The sequence below is a fragment of the Marmota monax genome, unplaced genomic scaffold, assembly GCF_021218885.2.
Source record: "Marmota monax isolate L192 unplaced genomic scaffold, Marmota_monax_Labrador192_F-V1.1 WCK01_AAM20220418_F8-fsc00031, whole genome shotgun sequence".
NCBI lineage: Eukaryota > Metazoa > Chordata > Mammalia > Rodentia > Sciuridae > Marmota > Marmota monax.
In genome coordinates, this window is record NW_026695197.1 from 5865275 (window position 1) to 5882187 (window position 16913).

General features: G+C 35.8%; 1 protein-coding gene across 2 annotated transcripts in view; it reads left to right on the forward strand.

Moving 5' to 3' along the window:
* Nucleotides 1–7913: 7913 nt before the first annotated feature.
* Dtna (dystrobrevin alpha) overlaps nt 7914–16913 on the forward strand; it is a 359640-nt gene continuing 350640 nt past the window's right edge. For both annotated transcript variants that reach the window (XM_058573947.1, XM_058573944.1), the window contains exon 1: nt 7914–8141. The gene's annotated coding sequence lies outside the window, so the exon portion shown is untranslated. The remainder of the gene's footprint in view (nt 8142–16913) is intronic.

A 16913-nucleotide genomic window follows, 5' to 3' on the forward strand; every position in this document is an offset into this window, starting at 1 on the left:
GGTTTTCTTCCTTATGTACTCCATTACCTAATTCCAAACTAAAATTGCACTAACCATATGCTGAAATATGGATGGATGGGTGGATAGGCATATACAAGTTTCAAAATAATAGGAGTAGAATGGGAAGATTGGGTATGTGGAAGGCTTTGGCTTCAGATGACCAGTTGCTACAGCTGGCTAATGGGTACTATTATTATATTTATTAGAATTCTCAGTAAAAGAAAGTCAAAGAAAACCATAGTAACCATAAAATAAGTGTGCCAAGAACAGAGAGGTTTTTACTTACTTTTCAGGAATAATTACCTTGAAACTTAAAATAATAGCTTTTAAGAAATGTAGCACTCCTGTTGCCAATGATAACAGACTGTGCCCAGGGCACCTACTGGGCCGTGCTGTCCTGGCTGGACTGAGGACTCTGTTCCTGTTGTCTCATATCCGGATGGTTTCACAGTTTAAAGGTGCCCCAGGGGGCAGTGGTTATAAAAGTGAAGGAATCAAGCCTTTGTCACTGCACAATAAGGAGCATCCCAACTAACAGGATAAAGGACTGGAAATATTTTGGGGACAGATGGGGGGAAGGAAGCAGTGAGCAGGCTCCAGTATATTTTTGTTTTCTATTCAGGATGCAAAGAAAGTTATAATTGGGATTTTTATTTTAGAACTAAAACCCAAGTTGATAAATTTCAATTTCTTGAAGAAAATCGAAGATAACCATGCTTCTTCGATATGACCTCTTCTTAAGCTGATGTGTTTAATACATACTTGACATTCAATAAATATTTTCAGTTATTGAAATATTTGTTAATTTTCTTTGAACAAATATAAGTCATTTTGTAATATGCTGAGCATCTAATTGTAAAAAATAAAATCAGTTTAAATTTTTAGATTACCCAAAACTTATACCACTAAGAAAAAAATATCAGAGAAAAGTATGTCTACTTAAATGCCTCTAGATTCATTTGTAGAAGTTTTCCAAGGTGAGAAATAAAATTATACTACCCAACTGAATGATACTACAGTAGAACTTTAAGAAATCATAGGTCCTAATCATTATTTGAAACTCAACAACAAAGTGATTTTGATTTGACTATTATTTATTTATTTAGAGACACAGAATGAGAAATTCTGTTATTGACCTTAAACTATTATTATAAATAACTCTAGTGTTCCACTCATAATATATATTTAAAAATTCAGAAATTTGCAGAGATTAGTAATAAAAAAACACAGATGTTACTCTTTATTTAGGGCAATGTCCTGTCAAAACCATCATCTCTTTTCACTTAATCAACAATGAAATCAGGAAGTATTTATGGAATAACCATTAGATGCTGTGACATGTACAACAAGTGAATGGGAGTTTGCAGATTTGATGTCTAATATGCAGGAAACTATTAGGTAATAATATAATATGTTATGTGAATAGGTTTTAAAATAGTGGTCCAAGAGTGAGTCTTTCCTATAAGTTCAAGGAGAATGGACAACATTAGGCCAGAGACTGCACTTTGAATGATGGTAGGCTGTGGATTCCCTTATTTATACCCTGAACATATTCCTGAAAGTAGTCTCTTCACTTCTGTAAAACAAGTAAATTTTTTTTTACTTTTTATGAAATAAAAAACAAAACTTTTTTCACATAACTAATATTTGCTTTAATGTAAATTATAAACTTATTTTTGTGTTCAGATTCTTTAATTATTTAGACACAAGTACAGGACAAGGGAAGTTACAATTTTTTCTTGTTACTATTAAATTGAAGAATTATCATTACAAGGAGAAATAGATTGTCAGACTTATATGATATAAATGTTTAAATCATTACCCTTACATATACATAATTCTTTCATCCAAATGTTGCTTAAAACACAAAGAAAAAGGTGTATGAACCCCAATAGAGGAAACAAGTCCAATTCAGCTTATTCACATGAAACATAAAAATAGTCTGTCAAAGGTGCTCACAAGCTTAAAGGAATTATTTCTGTATGCTACATAGAGCCAGAGGTAAAAATGTTTCAATTTTTCTTACTATCAAGTATTTTCTAAGCATCCCCATTAGGAAATAAATATACTTGATTTTCTAGGGAGGCAAAAACCAAGAATGTTATTATCATGGACCTTGTCCTTCAGGGTCTTAGCATATTTTTTGAAAGACATACAAACAAAAAGTAATAGCAATTTCAAAATAGGATATTTTCATGTTTTAGAAAATAGCATAGGTGATTATGACCATAGATGAGGGACTGAGTATAAAGGAAGGCTTTGTGTCATGATAAATCATATAAAATTCCTGCTATTCCTGTTTCTTTCAGATTAGTGATTGACATAAAATAAAAGGAGGGTTTAAATACAGCTCAGTGATAGAGCACTTGCAAGAGGTGAGGGATAAAAAAAAGGAAGAAAAAAACAAGACAATGATACATGATATGTATAGCACACCTAAGCATCTTGATTACCCCAGAAAATCTACATGCTAGTAGATACATTATCACCTCATATAAATACACTTTGAATTATCTCAAAACATATTCCCTAAAAGGTAACTTACTCTACTTTCAACAATAAATTCAAGTGTGGATTGACTCACATTTGTTATACATTTTTAAAGATTAGAGTTTGGTTAATTTAGCTTCATCTAGTTCATTCAACTAGTTTTTCATAAAATATAGAGCTTCTCAGTAGAAAGTAAATTGCATGGTATTTACTGTAGGAATTAACTTTCAAATTAAAATGTGTGCTTGTTAACATAGTTCCTGACAGTCTACCGAGATTTGAGCTGTGTCTACATGATATGTAAAGAATCATTTCAGGGGGAAAAATATGTTAGGCAAGCTGGTTTCATATAACAATGTTTTGACAAAGCTTTTCACCCTGTACCCATTTTTTTGGTATTATTTTAAAACATTAGGTCTTTATTTAGAAATAATCACTGAAAATTTTGACATTTCCCTGAGGTCAGTGGATAATTATTCAGTGAATTAATCTGTAATAAAGAGTAGGGGTTCTTTTTTGTCCTTAATTACATGAGCGAGTCATCTACATTGATGAAATTTATTTGCCTTCAACTTTCCTGATTTTCTCAATATTATTCCTGATTATATATATCAATAAGCTCTGTATTCCTGTGTATCTGTGCACAAAAATTTAACCCAAAAGCAATGAAAAATATGGTTAAAAACACTTTTAGCAGCAATGAGTGGTTATAATCATCTTCTGAAGAGCTGGATTCGTCCACTGACTTTTTCTCTCTTCCTTCATTGTGACAGCGCATTAAAGTTTCATCTAAAATATTTGTGTTTTGTTTATGGTCCACTGAGAAAATAAATTCTCCCAGGAGCAAAAGACATGCTGGTGTAATGCTATCGAGAGATGTGAACCACTATAATATGTATTTAATAAATTGCCAATATAAAGTGGAATCACAGCTATTTAAAATGGCAACATATTTATTCATTCTAGCACTAGGAAACAGAATACACTTGATCACATACACCCATCTTTACATTAGGTTCTCCCTTTCAGTCCAAGGAGTATATGGAAAGTGCAAGTAGCATTTCTCCTGAGGGCATTAGTCAGACAGGAAGATCAAAGATGAGATACTTTGCCTGAGCACATTAATAGAAACCACAGTAACAGCTGAGCCATGAGGCACTGTACATGTGCACAAAGTGTCAGCCTAAGGGGGCAGAGCAAAGGTGTGATGTAAGGAAGACTGGGTACTACCGATAGTTTTGCTTTCTATAGTTTCAGTTACCTCCAGTCAAAGATGATCCAAAATTTTTAAATGTAAAACTCCACAAATAAATAATTCATAAGTATTAAATTGCACGCCATGCTGAGTAGCATGACAAAAACCTTGTACTATACTGCTCTATCCTGCCCAGGGTGTGAATCATCCCTTTGTCCAGGTGTATCCATCCAGTATATGCTACCTGCCTGTTAATCACATAGTAGCCCACTCAGTTACATGATTAATTGATGAGGCATCATAGTGTTTATGTTCAGGTAAACTTTATTTTACTTTTTAATGGCCCCAAAGTGCAAAAGTATTGATGTTTGCTCAGATATGTAAAAGAGAAATCATAAAGTGCTTTCCTTAGGTGAAAAGAGATAAGTTTATCAGAGGCATGCATGTATAGGAAAAAGCATAGTACATATAGAAAGAGTTCAGTACTATTCACAGTTTCAAATATCCACGAAGAGTCTTGGAAGGTATCTCTCATGAATAAGGAGACACAGGTGTACCTCTGCTCTCTTGGACTTGGGAACTATTCCATAAAAATTGACTAGACCATGTCTCAATGCAGAATTTCTTAGGCAAATGTATTTTAACATTTAAAAATATGTGTCTTGAAGTGATGCATAAGTAAACTGAATGGACCTTGGTATTTATTAATACAAACATATTTACATCTTCTCAGGTTTCATGAATGCTTGGGATACAGTTTGCACATTTCAGGGAGGATAGAACACAATGTCCCACCTGAGGCTGATGAATTCAATGATAGGGGTAGCTTGAAAAGCAAGAGAATAGCCGAGGGTTGCTGAATGTTTGAGGAGTCAGAAAAGTTAAGGCTTACGTTGGAAGAGGGGAACATTAATTTTTTTAAAGGAGTACAATATTAATCTTACTTCATAATAATGCCCAGAAGCCACCTTGGACTAAGAATTTTGTAGCTCACACAGTGGGTGGGGGGGACAATTAACCATGAATTTCCTAAGCCATGGTTCAGTTGATCCGTTTTCTTGATCTATTGCACTGTTAATGTACTTTTAAATTAAAATGTTAATGTATTTTAAAAATCTACCCAGAATAGAATTTGTTTATTTTGCATTATTCAACCTGCAAATCATCTATCCCTAAATCACAGGGGATAGAGGGATCCTAACTGATATAATAGCAATGTCTTTATTTCTTCAACTCTTTTGAATCCATCTTCATTTTATTATTATCATGTGAGTTTCGAAAATACTCCAAAATTATTTGTTCCTTATGCTCCCAAACTATTACCAGTATGCAGATAATAATAATCCTTTTATTTGACCTATGGTACATATACACTCATCAAATACCACATATTAAATCATAGGCACATACCAAGTCTTGCTCTAACCTAGAAGACATCCTGATTTTACCAATGGCCGTTTTCATGGGAACTATGACTTGTTTTTAAAAATCAAGAAATTGTAAGAACAACATTTTAAACATTAATAATTTCTTTTCCTTGGTAAAGATAAGCCTAAATTAGTATAAGCCATAAATATTTATTCATAACCACATCCAAAATATTTTTCCTAAATGAAGATATTCTGATATGAACTGCTAGTGACTGTCAAGCCCACTGATGTTGTAATGCATTTCTGAAACATGTTATAATCATCAAGCCTAAATACATCGTTAATTAATTAAAACAAATGCTGACATGAGTACGCAGATCAAAAGGAAAATTATCTTGATATATTGCTGTTCACATTAGGCCTTCACCTTTTTTTGCAGAAATCTCCCAGAGATACTACAAAACCATCAGAGTCGGCTACATGCTAAAGCTTCTGGTTGAACTCCAATAGCCTGTGTAATATCCTGGATTATAAATCACTGTTACATTCTGTGCATCTATTTATGTTGTTCATGAGAAGGACTGAAGAAAAGTATGCTGAACAATATGTTTAGGGCTGAATGATTAGAAAATATACATGATATTTTCAAAACAATGAGAAAATATTTTCAGCACTTCTCCATACAACATGTAGAAAGTTAGGGAGAATTATCATATTTAAAAATGAAGACCCCAAACAAAGATGCCTACCTCTAATCATTTTTTAAGTTCAGAAAAAAATTACGAAAAGCACTTAAAAGTCTGAAAGTACGTTAAAAATATAAAATATTATTAGTAGTATTATATTGCTTTAAATGATGCAAGCTTGATTCTTTATTATTCATTTGAATGTATCTGTGCCTTTGGTTTCCCACTTACCTCCCTGAATTTCAGTACTAATTTCTTCTTCTTTGAAATATGTATGCATTAAATATACATTAAATATATGACTTTGATTTCTGTTGTTATTTTCATTATTACACATTATTGATAGGTTAGTCTATTTATTTCTTCTAGTGGATCCTGGACTTATACTTGAATTTTCAGAAATTGAGATTATTCAGTGAAGACTCTGTGAGACCTTGTGTCTTTGCCACCGAATTCCTCTAAGTTTATCAAAAATGTTTGATGGCAGTAAGAAACTCCACAATTTCCTGACTTTATTTTCCATGGAGTAAAATTTGAAAAGTATTAGCTTTCACACGATAGTCGTCGCTCTCCTTTTGTTTTCTTGTTTTTTCACTCTTCTTGCAAGTTAGATCCCTTTTTTCTTACTGTCTTTTCTTCTACCATCTTCCCTGACCCATTCCTTCTAACACACCTTTTCTCTTCTCTTTGGATTATTAAAATTCTAGTTAGTTGCTAAAGTTTCTTACTGGTACCTGAAAAGAAACTACCCAGGAGTGCTCTTCCTGAGAACTTTCATAGTTTAAAATAATCCTCATTTGGTGTTTATGTGAGTGTGGTCCACATATAGGTAGAGGGGAAAGTTAAACACATAATCTTGGCCCGTTAGAAGCTAGGGGCATCAATGACAGACAAATATGAATGACAGAGACAAATCAAATTATTTTAACATGAAACCAAAGTTAAGTAAGAAATTCATAACACCCAAATAATAAAGTTATTCATCTGTAGCCAGTCAGTATGTATAGACATGAACTAATGGAGAGTGGGTACCATGTATTAAAATTTTCTATATCCTTCAAAACATAGCCCAGCTCTTCAGATACACCAGGCACTTACAAGGGGCTTGAGTGAACAACAAAGATCATTAAATTGGTGACAACACCAAAAACATTAACTAAAATTACTTGAAACTATGATCCAGGGAATTAAAAAACCCAAAGGAGTATGAATTCACACACAAAACACCTACCCCCCCCCCACAAAGAAATAAACATGAAACTGGAGATTTATACAGATACACAAAAGAAAAACCTATGAAGATATAAATAGAGAAAAAATGATTGTTTTACAATTTCAGTTGGCAGGAAACAAAAAACAATAAATATTTTTCCCTTATTTTCACTAACCCAAGTTTCCAGGAATTGATTATAGTAAACATGTAACCTATGCATAGCTGTGCAATTAATATTTATAGTGAGATATTGACTTATTATGTGTACTTGGATAGGTCATGTTATTTTACCTAAACCTCTGTGTCCCTGAAGTGACAATACTCTGCCTTCTCATCCACCTCCTCTGCAATGATGCTCTGCAAATGAATGAGGTAATGTTTGGGAAATGTTAGCAGCTTGGAATAGAAACCCAATACACACATCTAAATATTATTACTATTCCATATTTGAGCCTGGTATATTATTGCCTACGGTTTTAAATGAAAATTGCACTGTTTGAGTCCTTGAGTTCTGACCAAAATCTGGGTCAACCTAAGAGTAAGATTCTTTTTAATCTTAATATGAGGTTCTGTTCGTCTCCCTTGCACATGTAAGGGAAAACTAGGAAATAAACAAAGCACATAACTCAAGCTTTTAAAGAGAAAAATCTCTATCTGGATTTTTTTTTTTCAATGAGGAGCCTGAACACTCTATTTCCCTGGAGGAATATTTTGGTTCAGGAAAGAGGGTAGTGCAAGCAGTGTGAGCGTGTGTGTGTGTGAGAGAGAGAGGGAGAGGGAGATCGCGCGCACGCGCGCGGGTGTGTGTGTGTGTGTGTGTGTGTGTATGTGTGTGTGTGTGTGTGTGTGTGTGTGTGTGTGAGAGAGAGAGAGAGAGAGAGAGAGAGAGAGAGAGAGAGAGAGAGAATGTGTGTGCTGTGCGTGCGCGCCCGCGGAGAGAGGGGCGGGGGAGGCGGATGAGGAGGATGAGATCATAGTTTCAGGATCCTCAGGAAACCCTGGTACTGGCAGCAGCCAGTCTCTGCTGTGCCCACATGACCCACAACTCTGGCAGCGGACCCGGCACTTCCAACATTATTAAATAATAAGAAAGCGGCTCCTACTCCATGTCCAAACCTCCCTACAGACCAACGGACACCTTCTAAGAGTTTGGCGAGTCGCAGATTGAGGCGCCCGTCCATTCCAAGGTGTGTGCTCGGCGATTTCTTCCTTGACAGCTCCGGAGTGGGGGAGGGCGCGGGCATAGAGGGGGTCGGTGTGCCGGGCGCGGGGAGTGGGCGCCGGGCCGGGCGCTGCGTACTGCCCCGGGCCGCCGGCTGCCTGGGAGCCCGCCGCGGGGCTGGAGGTGCACATGACGCGCAGCCCCAGCTGCGCAGGGACCGCAGCCGCCCACGGCGCTGGGGCGCGGGCACAGGCGACTGGGCAATAGAGCAAGGGCAAGCGCCGCGCACCGAGCAAAGTCAAGAGTGGAAGCCGGCGGAGAGTGCCCGCGGGGAAGGGATTCACCAGAACGCCCACACGCGGGGTTCCCACCTGTGCGCGGGCGCTGGCCGCGGCGAGCGAGCGCGAAGCATGTGCCGGGCGCCGCAGCCAGGACTGCGGCGCGGCGCCTCCCCGGGCGGCGGGCGGCGCCTCGGGCCCACGGGGCGGCGGTAGCAGCTGCTGCAGGATGGCCAGCCCGGGGGCGCGGGGCCGCGCAGGTAAATCACCGCCGCCCGCAACGGCCCAGACAGCGCAGCAACCCCTGGCTGCTGTCCGCCGCGGCAACGCTCCTGGGGTGGCGATGGCAGCCGACTCCCTCGTAACGCGGGTTGAGTTGTTTTGTTGGGTTTGTCCTCTTGGTGGTCCTCGTGGGCTGAGCTGCTGGGAGGTGGCGTGGCCACCTCCATTAAGGATGACACTCACGTTGGGAACAGTCGGGGTGGTGGGGGCGGGTTGACCAGGGAATCCGCGATCTCTTCCAGCCCGCGGCGTCTGCGAGTGTTGCAGTGCACCGCGGTGCGGGCTGAGGGCTGAGTGGGAGTGGGCGATGGGGACTGGGGGCGGCGGGGCGGGTGGGCGCGGTACTCCAGTGTCTTCAGCTTTTATAGCCTGTTGCCCATTTCCGAGTTTTTGGCTGGACAGAAGGCATTTATTCTGGTACCCAAAGTGTGAGGAGGGGAAGAGAGGTGTCTGTCAGAAGACAGAAGCCAAAGAGGAAGAGGGACTAAAGGGTGCTGGGACTCAGTGGTACCATTACTGGTACTTGACAGTAAAACTTTGCTGTTTGGAAGGCTCCGGGCATGGCTTTGGGAACAGAAGTGCGAAGTGTGAGTGTATGGGGATATTAGATGTAAACTTTCAGTAAAGGATATCCCCGATTACTTCATTCTTACTCTAAAAAAAAAAAAAAAGTCTTTAAAGTTGACATTTACATTCACATTTTTCTTTTACCTGTCATGGTCACTTGATATTTAATGTGTTTGTTTCCTTTTAAAGAAAAAGCTGTTATTGTTGTAGTATTCGTAGTTATTAACCCATTAAGTTCCATCTTCCCAGATGTGGGACACCTATTTAAAAAAAGTAAGCAACAAATAAATATACCACTATGACAACTGCTGAAATAAATGTTTCTAGAGTTCTATCTTTTGAATGATTAGAGCATTTGAAAATGTAAATATGTTTCCACATATATGAATACGTAAAAACGATTTAGAAGCTCTAGATTATGATTTCCAACCAACTTATTATGCACCCGTGTCAATTTCATTGAAATATTGGCAACATTGAAAATTTGGAACTCAATGGGTTAATTTCTTTGGCAAAAATATGCCTTTTATTCTTGTCCTAAAGGTAGAAACTTTAGAACAAAACATCTCCCCACATATTCCACAGTTCCATGTGGTTTAGCTTTATTCATTTTCTTAACTCTTACACCACCATGAGTGGGAGAAAATAAAGTGATCCACATTTATAAATGAGAAAAGTCCAGGCAGAGATGAGTGAAGTAACATAGCCAACCAAGGTCATACAGTTATTACTTGTTGGAAACCAGTTACCCTTTGGTGTGTCCTTTTACAATTCGCCCTACCTAAATTCTTCTATACTTTATATTTTCCATCTCTTTTTATGAGCTGAACCTCTTAACTGACTACATGCTACACATTCAGGCCAATGAACTCTTTTTCCAATTTTAATATTATGATTATGGCAAAAACTCTTTGAGTAGTTTTCCTTTGCCACAATTTCCTACAATAATTATAGATTAAAGTCACATTGAACAGCAAAGATGTTCAGCAGTTAACATTTATCAGCAAAAAATTATTGTAAAATGGATAGCTGAAGCTATGTATTTGTTTACACTTAATTTTAAACTTCCTAAGTTATTAAAATCTATTCTTTGTTCAAAACACGACCCTCATTTCCTTCAGAACACCATTTTGCAGAATTTTTTAGCAAGTTTAATTATCATTAATTCAATCACTCTGACAAGAGTTCAGGCAGTTTTAAAAGAAGAATTATACAATTCTCTTTCAACTGTCAGTGATTAAAAAAAATAGGGTATATTTTGAGGGCATTCATGTACATCATGTCTTTTAGTCAGTTTTATGTCCTTTCTGCAAAACTGTGTAGCAATGAAGACTGAAACCAAATTTTCTCATTAGTTCTAAGTTGAAATACATTTAACATCTCCTCTTGTTTTAAATGAACCATGATGTAAAGAAAGGTCTCACTAGGGTGAACTCTAACTTTACATATTTAGAAAATTACTCTTCATTTGAGCTTAACATGGTGTGTTCATAATGTTCATTTTATTGGACAGATGTCTCAAATCATTTTTAAAAATATATTTAGTTGTCAACAGACCTTTATTTTATTTATTTATATGTAGTGCTGAAAATTGAATCCAGTATCTCACACTTAGGCAAGTGCTCTACCACTGAGCCACAGCCCCCATCTCAAGTCTTTGTTATTTTTTCAAGTAAACTTAATTGTGTCATCATATAATGAATTTCAAATTTATTTTGACGTTCATAAATTTCCTTTCATTCTTATCTTTCCATTTAATTAAACCCAATATACATAATTTTTCAAACCATATTTTCAACTTCATAGGAGATAAAAATCCAACTGAATTATCATAAACATGACCTGGAGGCATAAGAATAACTATCTTGCTCTTCAATGGTTAACTCCCTGTGCCCCATCCTTGAACACATCTGAATTGTGTCCACATCTTTACTTGGGGATGCTAGTGGCCACGGTGATTACATACCATCAAGAACAAGCGTTTTTGATGTTAGAATTAAATTTGAATTTTCTCAATGTTGCATAAAATATTGTTATTTAATATTGTTATTAAATCCCATGATACATACATAGACCCTTTCTTAACTGACTCAAAACTGTTCCAGTTTTCTAGCTTCTGTTACTTATTTTAGAGACAGCATTTTCTTGCTAGTTTGATCTCACGTGGTGGTTCTGACCTGACTTTTGCCTTTCAAGTTCACCCTTCTGGTTTGGGGAGAACTATATCTTGTCTACCTCTGAAGAGTCCATCAGTTCCAGACACTAGGCAGTGAACTGGGCATCAGGGTTGAGCAGAAAAGTGTGTGGGCCCTGATAGTTCAAAGGACAAGTTTTCACAAGATAATTATAAAAATAAGAGATTATTTTGAAGTTAATGTAAGTTTTCTGAACAAAGGAAGGAATTCTATGAAAATATATAATAGGAGATTGTATATTAGACACTGAGGTCAGAACAGGATGCACAAAGTAAGCGAGAAGTCACATATTTGTGGAGGAATGATGTGTGAGGAGGAGTTTGTCAAGTCTAGTCATCTTCCTAAATGCTTGAATGTTAATTTTCTGAATTATTTTCTGAGTCAGGGACAGGAGTCTCTCTCCAATTATCATTTTACTTCCCTATTCATCAGGAGTCCTGTTATTTCCTCTGTATCCACCTGTACACCTGGGGAGGTTTATAACACTCCTTTCAATACTTTTTAAAGTACAGAGAGCATGTACTGCTCTTTTCTGGTTGTCATCCACTTTTTAAAAAAGTTATTTATGTTTAGTGAAAAATAGTCATTTTCTTTCTTTGCACTAGCAACTTTCAAAATTTTTAAATTGTAGGTTTGTGAATGTAAGGTATTTTGTTGTTGTTGTTAAGGCTGCAAAATGTCTCCAGCAGAATTTTAGTGGGTTTATTCTATAGTCCCTTAGATTCTCTGAAGTGCCCAAGGGAAAAGAAGAGGTTTCAGAGTAAGAGGGATGAGGTTGAATATTGGATATGCTGAGGAGATGGGTATTAACAAGGTTAAGCAATATAGTGACTAAATTTATTGGACACTACTGTGTACTGGATATCATTGTATGGACTCTATCTGAATTCATTGATGTATAATTCACAATAGCCATATGAGGTTTGACTGAATTATCATCATCTATTATCTTCTATTTTATAGCAGGAAGAACTGAAATAAAAGCATGACTATAACCATGACCATTGTCACATTCTTAGAGATGGGTTTTAAACTTATAGTACTATTGATGAATAACATCTGGTTCAAAAAATTTACTTCTGCACCAAATTCCCATTATTGTTGAAAATCTTGACACCTCCTAACCTGATATTTTGATTCTTTTTCCTTAATAAAAATTTGTGGAAAAAATGGAACATGCTTTATGTCAATGCTTTTTGCCCCATGTTTTATAGACAAAAACATATAAAACAAGAAAAGAGATATGTGAATACCTGGACAAGGACTGGTGACTACTAGATTATGAGAAATTCCTAATTATATATGATATATTTTGCAGAAATGGTCATTTGAGTACCATTTTTAAAAATTAAAATTTTTAGGGCTGGGGATGTGGCTCATGCGGTAGCGTGCTCGCCTGGCATGTGTGCGGCCCGGGTTCGATCCTCAGCACCACATACAAACAAAGATGTTGTGTCTGCCGAAAACTAAAAAATAAATATTAAAATTCTCTCTCTCTCTTTAAAAAAATTAAAATTTTTAAAATGAACAGTAAACACATTTAGAATTCCAAATAATTAGGGAAATGTTTTGAATACTTACAGGTTCTATGACCTTTAATAAACTTAAGAATTTTAAATTACTGTGTTACATTTTTCTGGTTTCTTTGTCTGGCGCATGCATTGAAAAGAAGATGTAGAGTCTAATCTCAACCTGATGATTTATCTTGACACAATTAGAAAGACGCTGCTAATTTTGACATTGGGATATTTTGACATGAATCAATGTAATTGTTACAATAAAAATTATGGAGGATAATTTGGTAGTTTTATATCTTGCAGATAATGTTAACTAAGTCGTATGGCACATGTCATTGACAAAGTGAAATACTGATGAGTTAACTGTGGTAATGGCATTAAAAAACTTTGCTCAGTTTCTGATGATAAGTGTCAGTAAATGTTTTTTTTTTTCTGTCTGAAAATGATGGGTAATGTGCAGCTTATATGAGTAGTAATAATATTAACCTTGAATTCATCCATAGAACACATGTGCAAATGTGCACAGCTTTTCTTTGAAGTTCTTAGAATTGCTCATGGTGGCAAATATATTTTCAGTGACTCATATTTCCCTATGAGGAATGTGATACATCGTTCTCTGTATGGTCAGCTTCACACAAAGCCTGACATCATAAAGTAGCTACTAAACTATCTTCCTGATTTTTTCATAAGCAAAAAGACACAAGACTTGATTTTTATTTGACTCTTTTAGCATGTATCTGTTAGACTGGAAATGTCATTGAGCGGACCCATGAGTGGTTCATTAACTTGCATTTATAATTTAATGTCACAGTGCAGTGTCTTATTGCAGAGTTTTGCATATTTAATGTAAATATAAAATGCATCAATCAGTTATAATAATTTAGGTTATGCTGTGATAATAACTCTCAGTAACTGAAAAAGAAAACAAACTTTATTTGTTGCTAATGCTTTGTTCTCATCTTGGTCAATGAAAGATTCTATTCTGTACCTTGCTTATTCAGGGATCTAAGCTGGTAAAGCCTCTAGCATCCAGAACATCTTCATCGTTTATCATGGCACATGAAAACATGGTTAATCACCACCAGTTCTTACAGTCTTCTGCAGGAACTGGCACTTCCCACTTCATACTTCATATTTCATATCTCCCATTTCATTTTCCAAAGCGAGTCACATGGCTACACTTCACCTAAAGATATAAGACAATATAATCGTATCACACATCCAGGTAGAAAAAAGTCAGCTACATTAGTAAAAAGACCTAATAATTGCAACATAAAATTAACAAACTTCTTAAATAGTTTTGTCACTAAAATATTATTATTTAATGTAAAAGTACCAACATCTGTGTTCTAGAACTCAGAATAAGAAAGTTTCTTCTTTCAAAAAGCCCAAAGCAAGGAAATCAGAGGCTAAACTTATGAAATTGATACTATCAACTTTTTCTGGCAGGAATTTTGTTTAGTTAAAGAATGAGGATAAAAGCTATGGTTTATTTTGAGTGAATGCATAAAGTAGTCTATTTGATAGTAAGTGTGAGCTAAGAATAGTGCAAGACCTACACACAGCACCCAATCTCTGTTTTCTGAACAGATTTGATATAATTGACATGGTATAGAAATCAGAACAGCTATGTGGGTATGATTTTGTCACTTGACCAGTATTGGAAAAAAATATCATTTGTGCTATCATGTATTGTAAAAAGGAATATGGATAAACAGACGAATTATACTATGTGTTTGTTTTATTTTGTCAAACATAATCTCCATAGTTAGATTATTTCCAATCCATATTTTTAATTGTTTTTTATTTTGATATAATTGGACATTGGCAGTTTTAAGAAATAAAAAAGAGAGATCCCATGGTACTTTTACCCATTTTTCTTCAATTTGTCAGCATTCTGGAAAAATTATAATACAATGTTGCAACCAGGGCATTGGCAGTGATACAGTGAAAAACAAATTCCATTTTCATAAGGATGACTCCTGTTGCTCTTTTTTGGACATAACAACTCTGCTCTAGCCACCTCTGCCCCTTTAACTTCTTGCAATCACTAATCTCTTCTCCATTTCCACACTTATGCCATTTCAAGACTGCTACACAAATGAAATCACATAGTATGTAAGATTTGGGCATTGATATTGCATTTGGTGTAATTCTCTGGAGATAGTTAAGTGGTTGCCTGTCTCAATACTTGATTACTTTTTGTTTCTGAATAGTAATTTGTGATATACATGTGCCATAGTTTATTTTTCCATTCACCTGGATGACATCTGGACTTTTCTCCCGGTTTTTGGATACTATAACAAAAATGGACATGAACATTCATGTGAATATTTTTGTCTAAATGTAATTATTAATTTAATTAGGATAAATTTGCAAGAATTACATGTGTATTTCTATCCGAAATTGCCAAAGAGTTTTCCAGAGTGTGCTGTTTTACCTTCTCATCAACAGTGGATGAGAGATTAAGTTTCTCTATATCTTCACCAGCATTTAGTGTTATTGCTATGTTTCACTTTAGCTATCTTTATAATTCTGTAGTAATATTTCATCAGGACTTTAGTATTAATTTCCTTAGCAGGTAATGCTATTGAACATTTTTTTTCATGTGTTAATGTGTCATTTGTGTATTTCACTTGATGAAATATCACTTCGTGTTTTTAGGGCATTTTATATTTGGATTGGATTATTACGTTTTGTGTGTTCTAATATGTACTAAATAACAGTCGTTTGTCATATATGTGATTTACATTGGAAATATTTGTTTCAATATGTTTCTATGTTCCTTGTTCTTTTCTGTGTATAACCCTTAGCCAGCATCACACAATCTGTAGCAATATAATAAATCTTGAAATCATATAGACCGATTCCTTCTAGTTTATTCTTCTTTTTCAAAATGATTTTAGTTATTCTTGTTCCCTTGCATTTCTGTACAAATTTTAGGATGATTTTTCCTATACTGACAAAAATTTTGAATGGAATTTTGAAAGGAATTATGTTAAATTTACATAGCAATTTGAAGAGAATTGATATTTAATCCATAATTATGGTATGTCTCTCCATTTATTAAGATTCTTTTTGTTAACTTTTATCAGTAGTATGATTTTTCAAGATGCAGATCCTGTACATGTCTTCCTAGATTTATATCTAACTAATTTTTTGAGCATTTCTAAATGTAATGTATTTTTTTCAGTGTTTGGGTATGTTAGCTTTTCATTGCTGTAACAAAATACCTGACAAGAACAACTTAGAGCAGGAAAAGTTTAATCTGGCTCACAGTTTCAGGTTTCAGTCCATTGTTGGCCAGCTCCATTGCTCTGGACCTGAGGTGAGGCAAAGCATCATAGTGGAAGGGAGGGGCAGAGAAACAGAAAGTGAGTGATAACTAGAAACAAGATTTTGTCCCTAAGGGTATATCCCCAGTGACCTGTTTATTTTAGCCATAACCCACCTGCCTCCAGTTACCACCCAGTAGTCCATTCAATTTATTAGTTCATCAAATGACTTAATCCATTCATGAGAGTATAGCTCTCATTATGGCTTAAAACCCCACCTCTGAGCCTTGATGCATTAGAGATCATGATTTCAACACGTGAACTTTTGGGGTGACATTATAGATTCAAATTGTAACCTGAGGCATTCAAATGACTCATGTACTTTTGTCTTATATCTTGAGAACTTGTTGAATTCACTTATTCTGTTTTTTTTTTTCTTGGAGTTGTTATATAGATCAAATCATCTAAAAAGAGTAACAGTCTTATTTTTATGTGTGCCTTTTGGGTCCTTTCTTGCTCTGCTATATTGTCTAGCATTTCTATTAGTACTTGAATAAGAATGATAAAGAACAGACATCTTTGCCTTGCTGCTGATCTTCAGAGGAAAGCAATTAGACTGTTAAGTAAAACGTCATCTGTAGTTTTTGTACATGTCAAGTTGAAGAACTTTATCTCCTTTCACC